The following is a 6,531-nucleotide window of genomic DNA, read 5'->3' as shown; positions in this document are numbered from 1 at the left end:
AAAGAATACAATGCAAAATATTACCCTAAATGGGCAATGTATCTCAGGAGATACTTTAGAAAATAAAGATAATATTTTTGAAAAAAAACATGAACTTGTGTCATTTTAGTCTGGATACATTAAAAAATAGCAATGAATAATTTTTCCATCAAATTTATTTATGCTTGCCCCTTTAAGGGTTAAGTCCTGAAAGTGAGCTGATGGCTGCCAATCACAACCTGACAAACCTCAACAACAATCTCATCTTAGCCAATGAAAAGTTGAGGAGGGACAACAACAATCTGACAGTCAAGTTGAGCAACCTGACACAAAACTATACTGTCTCAGAAAGCAACATGACAAACCTGACTGCAGAGGTCCAGAACCTGAGAGCAGTAAACCAGCAGCTGGAGACACAGAGGAACAACTTAACAGAAGAAATAAAAACATGGAGACAAACTGGAATAAACTCAACGTCATTCAAGCTCAGTGGAGCATTGATGCCTACTGCCCCAAAACAAAAGACGGTATGTTCAGATCCCATTAATTAGGTTGAAAAATAATCAATAATAATATTAATATCATATTGCAGTAATGTTGTTTATTGGTTGGTCGCTGTTGTTTCAGTGAGACAGTGTAAAGCTTGTCAGAATGGCTGGTTACCCGAAGAGTCCAAGGCGACCAACTGCTATGCGTATAATAACCCTGATCATTCTAATCAGAAAACCTGTGAAGAAGCTCGAGAAGACTGCAGAGGAAAGAGATCAGATTTGGCTGTTGTACATAATGAAGAGGAAAAGGTAATGAGAAAACTGTGGAATTTTTTATGAAACAATGATTACATTGAAATGTATTTTTTCTTGGTCTGAACACACTGAGTCTCTAAATAAAATCACATTGTGTTTATTATGTACAGTGTTTAAATATCTGATAACTGTTTCTCTCTTGTCAGGTTGAACTCAATAAATACAGCGAGGGTAGTTCAGGAACTAATGGATACTGGTTTGGCCTGAGAGCTGAAGGTGGGAGATGGAAGTGGATTGATGGAAGTGATCTGACTGTAAGGTAAGAGACACATTCCTAAACACTTTGAATCATAACATCTATCAGCCTTGATCTAAACATCATGTTCTTCCCTCAGCGACTGGGAACCACAACCACCTCCTCCTCCTCCTCCTACTGACGGTCAGTGTGTAATATCTGTCAAGAACGTAGGATGGATATCAGTGAACTGTGCTGAGAAAAAAAAATGGATCTGCGAAATGAAGGCTTTATCTGTTTAAACACTGCAGTCAGACTCTGCATGATAATATCAACTGGCTTATAAATACCAAACTGTAAAGTCTTAAGTCTTCTACTTCACAATTTAAATGTTTCATTTTTATAGAAAAAGTGAAAAGGAATATTTACAGTGAATTATTTTTCAAAGCTGTTTGTGTGTCTCAGAATAAAAAAAGACACTTAGATTTGAATGCGTTTAGATATCTGATTATATAGGTATGCTAATGTAAGTCTGTGAAACATACAGTGACTAGACTGAAGGGACACTGTTATCATTGATACCTGTTGAATGGTCTTTTGTTCTGCTTTGTTAGATATGTGATGCTTATAATTTGTATATCAGCAGATTGATGACAGGGACAGACAGACTGCTCAGTTTCCTGTTTCCTATGTATCATGGAACATATATTGTTGCTACTCATTGGCCAAAATGGGGGCACTGCATCACTTGTTCTCAACAGAATGTCCTCAGAGCTTTTTGCTTCAGCATGTTAGGAATATTAATGTGTAAAATGTTTTCTATTTATCTATCTAAAAGCAAATTCATGTTTCATTACGTTGAATAAAAACGCTGCGACACATTATTGTTATTGTCTTTTTGTTATATAATTCTGATTGAAAATATTTTCACCAATGTAGAACGAACAACATAATTTAGGAAGTTGCAGCCTATTGAACAGGACAGGGGCGGTTCTACGTTGAATTACACCCAGGGCAAGACCCCCTTCGAGCACCCCCATTGAGAAAATTATATTTCTCAATTGCACAAATCCTTCATTAAAGCATTTGAAAAACACACTTAATTTAACTATTATTACAACTATTATTATTTAACTATTGCAATTACAATAGGGAACACACTTTTTAAGGTGCACAATCTCCACCTCCAACATTGCCAAAAGACAATGAACACAATTCTGCACAAAATATGACAGTATAGGTTATCAGAACTTAAAATAAATATACACTATATACATAAATGTGCCAAATATATAAAATGATCAAAAATTTAACAAGAGCGGAGAGCAACAATAATATAAAATATTAACAATAATATACAAATAAAATATAGAAATATTCTAAATAGCACAAATCCTTCATCACACAAATTTGAAGACACACTAAAGAGAATCTAATTATTACACTATAGCACTAAGAACAGAGAACACACACTAGAACTAAAACCTGACCTTTCTGGCCTTCCTTGATGCTAAATCATCAATGATGTCATCATATGTAATCTGCTCCCATATTGGGTGACTTATTTTAAGAGCTCATCAATACATCACTGTGTCCATCAATGCTGCTCGTCTTAATATAGATAATTATTCTCACCATGTTTGGTCACAAAACAACACACACCACCATCATGTTATTGATCACGGTTTGACCAAAAAGTGTAAATGAATGTTTGTCAGATGGGTCTTTAGTCTCAGCAGAAAGAAATGATTGACTCATATGATTATGATAAAAGTTATGGTGGATTGATGAAAGGTCAACTGACTGACTGACTTTGTTCCCCCTGTGGTCGTACCAAAACAGACACTGTGCGTGCAATTCACTTCCCCTTCACGACAACAAGGTTATTTAACCTGTTAATTTGGGAAAACGACAGTCACAACCTGGAAGCAGAAGTCCAGTAAAGAGCATCACAGCAGACCAGACTGCCTCCTAACAGCTCTCATACAGGACTGCAGCAGGACTTTAAACATTTGTTCAGGATCAACAGAAGACCACAGGATACAGCTGGTACTTCTACATATTCTCATGTTTATGTGTGTACCTGTAATACATTATCTACGGTATTTATGTATCAGGATGTTGTCTACATTCTTTGGGTTTTGTAATGTTAGATGGTTTTTATTGAAAAGCACCAAGGTTTATTAAAATGCCCATATTATATATGATTTTTCCACTCTGCTCAACACACTGGGAATGTTAGGATTTCATTTCAGAACTAAAACCATATCTCTACCTGTGTGGTTTTTAGTTCTGCTTTAGTTTGATATCGAGGACTACAGGTGAACAGAACAAAATGAGATCAAAATAGGCTGACTGTTTCTTAGAGAATGTAATGTCTCTTTATCTGCAGGTTGAAACTTTACTCCAGTGTGTTCTACATATTGGCAGTAAAACTGCATATAAACATATGAACATTTGTGTTTGGTGTTGATCTTTCAGAGGAAATCGAGGAAGAAGCTGACTATGTTAATGCACCAGCATGCATTGTGGGTAAAGTAGCAGCCCCTCCAGGTACTACTGTATATTTATATTTATGTATATTATTTGTGTTTATTGCAATGTGAGATGCTTCTGATGCTTTAAAACATCACCAACGGATTTTAAAATTCCCAAATTCGTTCTGACATTTCTACTCTGATCAACACATAGGGAATAATAAGATGTCATGTATTTGTTTCTCAGAGAAAACAGAGAGGAGCTGTCTTTTAACAGCACTGTGGATAGAATGGCAGCCAGCTCAGCTATATTTTAAATGACGGTGTTCTCATCAGAAAAAAAGATGTATTAATGAGCAGAGGTTTTTTAAAGTGTGAGACGGGCCTCCCCACATAGACTCCAAACAGTTTCAGGGCAGGTTCAGTGAATGGAAGTGAAAAAATATGACTTTTAACAAAAGAAGATCATAACGAATAGCCTAAATGTGTGTAGTGTTGCTGTTTTCCCCACTTTCCTAGAGTCAGAAACTAATCAATGCCTTATGAGAGACTTATTTGATGTACCTGGTGTAGTCTGAAGTTATGTCAAACAGCAATATGAGGCTGTTTTGGCTCAATTGTTGAGTGTCTATGGGATCAAATAACATTATCAGGATCCTATAGGCATCACAGTCTCAGACTTTGGAAACCCCTGACTTACAGTATTAGGGAAAAGCAAAAGTTGTATTTTTAAACGGATGATTTGATTTTGTCTCATGGGTCTTCAGTCTCAGCAGAAAGATATTTGATTGTGATAAGAAGTCCCAGTTGAAAAGCTGGAGTTGAAAGGTGAACTGCAGCAGTGTGAGGAGATGTTGCAGACAAACAGTGAGGGTTAAATCCTTCACAATGAATCAGCATTAGCTGCTAACCAAACAACAACTCTGTCACAACTTTAAAGAGGAACTAAAACATATCAGCCCCAATGTGTGGTTTTTAGTTCTGCTTTAGGTTGGTATCGAGGACTGCAGGTGAATAGAACTAAATGAACAGTTTTAAAAGTGTAAAGTCTCTTTATCTGCAGGTTCAAACTATATTTCAGTGTGCTCAAAATTTTGACTGTAAAATTGCATATTAACATTTGTTATTGATGTTTATCTTTCAGAGGAAATCATAGAAGAAGCTAGCTATGTGAATGCACCAGCATGCACTGTGGATAAAGTGGCAGCCCCTCCAGGTACATTTTTATTTTATTTTTATTAACATTCAGAATTGTTAAACATGAGATTTAGTTATTAATATTGTAAACAATTTGATAGGACTTCAAATATATTCACATCACCTTTGACTGTTAAATCAACATCATTAACTCAACTGAGTTCTTCTTTTTCTCTCAGACCAGAGGTCTCTCTTCTTCACTTAGTCTTTTCCACTGATAGCAGTGTGTTGGCTGATACTGTTAGTCATCATGGGCCTTCGTATCTACTGTGAGTACCACTGTCTTAGCTTGTTGTTGGTAGTCCTTCTTTAAAGGACAGGTTCACATTTTTCAACACCATCCTCTCTCTGTCGCTGTAGTTACGTCTGTCATTTCTAAAAACGACGCCAAGCTGACGGCAGAAATCCAGCAGCTGGAGACTCTGATGCAGCATCTGAATTTATCCAAAGACAACGAGACTCTACTGGCTGCCATTCAGCACCTGACAAACCTCAACGACAAACTGAGCTCAGACAATAAGAAGTTGAGAAGGGACTACGACGATCTGACAGTCCAGTTGAGCAACCTGACAGAAAACTATACTGTCTTAGAAAGCAAGATCACAAACCTGAATGCAGATCTCCAGAACCTGAATGCAAATGTCCAGAACCTGAATGCAGATGTCCAGAACCTGAATGCAGAGGTCCAGAACCTGACAACACGAAACCAGCAGCTGGAGACACAGAGGAACAACTTAACAAAACGAATACAAGACATGGAGAAAAACTGGAATGAGCTCAACGTCAGCCGAGCTCAGTGGAGCATTGATGCCTACTGCCCAAAAACAAGTAACGGTATGTTCAGATCCTATTAATTAGATCCAATAATAATATTAATATCACAATGCAGTAATGCTGTATATTGGTTGGTCTCTTTTGTTTCAGGGAGACAGTGTAACCCTTGTCAGAATGACTGGATACTCAACGGGTCTAACTGCTATGTGTTTCATGATCATACCTGTCAAGTTTTGGATTTGAAAATAAGGGATATTTTCCGGTGCCCACCTCGAGCAGTCCCACCACTCCAACCAAGCTCCAGTATCCCTTACATTTTAAGACAGGTGTACAAGAAAGCTAAAATCACCACTTGATGCAGAATGCTGAAAACATTTACAATTTATAACATTGCTTGTCTTTATATTTAGCCTACATTTTATTTTCATTCCACACATTCTTTTCATTTCATATTGCTTTTCTTTTACAGTTTTTCTTTTAATTTCACGTAACTTTTCTTTAGTGAGTTATTGTACAAATGTGTTGCAGACTTTGCATTCTTTAAGACTGTTTTGGAAGGAGTGTATTTGTGGGCGGGGCCAGAGTGGTTCATTTTAGATGAGAGTAGAGCGCAGACAGTTCTGTTGTCTAACGTCATCCTATTCTCTGTAATAATCTTTCTCAACTTGCATTGCTATGGGGAATGCATAGTAAAGCCTTCATAAGTTTTGGCAGCGCACCGTCTCTGTCGTAGCATCCATCATCCGTCTCTGTTTTTTTTTCCCCCGCGTTGTCACTCATCATCTGACCTCACACACTAACCTCGCGACAACTGCCACCTACAGTACCTGTAGTAGGCTACTGCAGGTGGCAGTTATCGCGAGGCTAGTGACAGAGCTCAGATTGGGAATGTTTTTTTTTTTTTTACTCCGCTCGGGCCCGGGTATTATTATTTTTTAATAACGCAGGTTAAAATACGGGAGATTTACGGGAAAATACTAATACGGGAGGACGGCGGGAAAGAAGGGTAAAATACGGGACTTTCCCGGCCAAAACGGGATACTTGACAGGTATGTTCATGATACTCCTCCTCCTAATCAGAAGACCTGGGAAGAAGCTCGACAAGACTGCAGAGGAAAGGGTT

The 6,531-nt window shown here is 37.7% G+C and overlaps 1 long non-coding RNA gene across 1 annotated transcript; it reads left to right on the top strand.

The window, feature by feature from the left end:
• The first annotated feature begins 4,578 nt into the window (after nt 1–4,578).
• LOC120561768 lies at nt 4,579–5,217 on the top strand. Its single transcript, XR_005639652.1, has 3 exons — nt 4,579–4,653; nt 4,814–4,903; nt 4,995–5,217. It is a non-coding gene; the product is annotated as an uncharacterized LOC120561768 (long non-coding RNA).
• The last annotated feature ends 1,314 nt before the right edge of the window (nt 5,218–6,531 follow it).

Source organism: Perca fluviatilis, chromosome 7, assembly GCF_010015445.1.
Source record: "Perca fluviatilis chromosome 7, GENO_Pfluv_1.0, whole genome shotgun sequence".
NCBI classification, from domain to species: Eukaryota; Metazoa; Chordata; class Actinopteri; order Perciformes; family Percidae; genus Perca; species Perca fluviatilis.
This window is presented reverse-complemented; position numbering and strand designations above follow the sequence as displayed.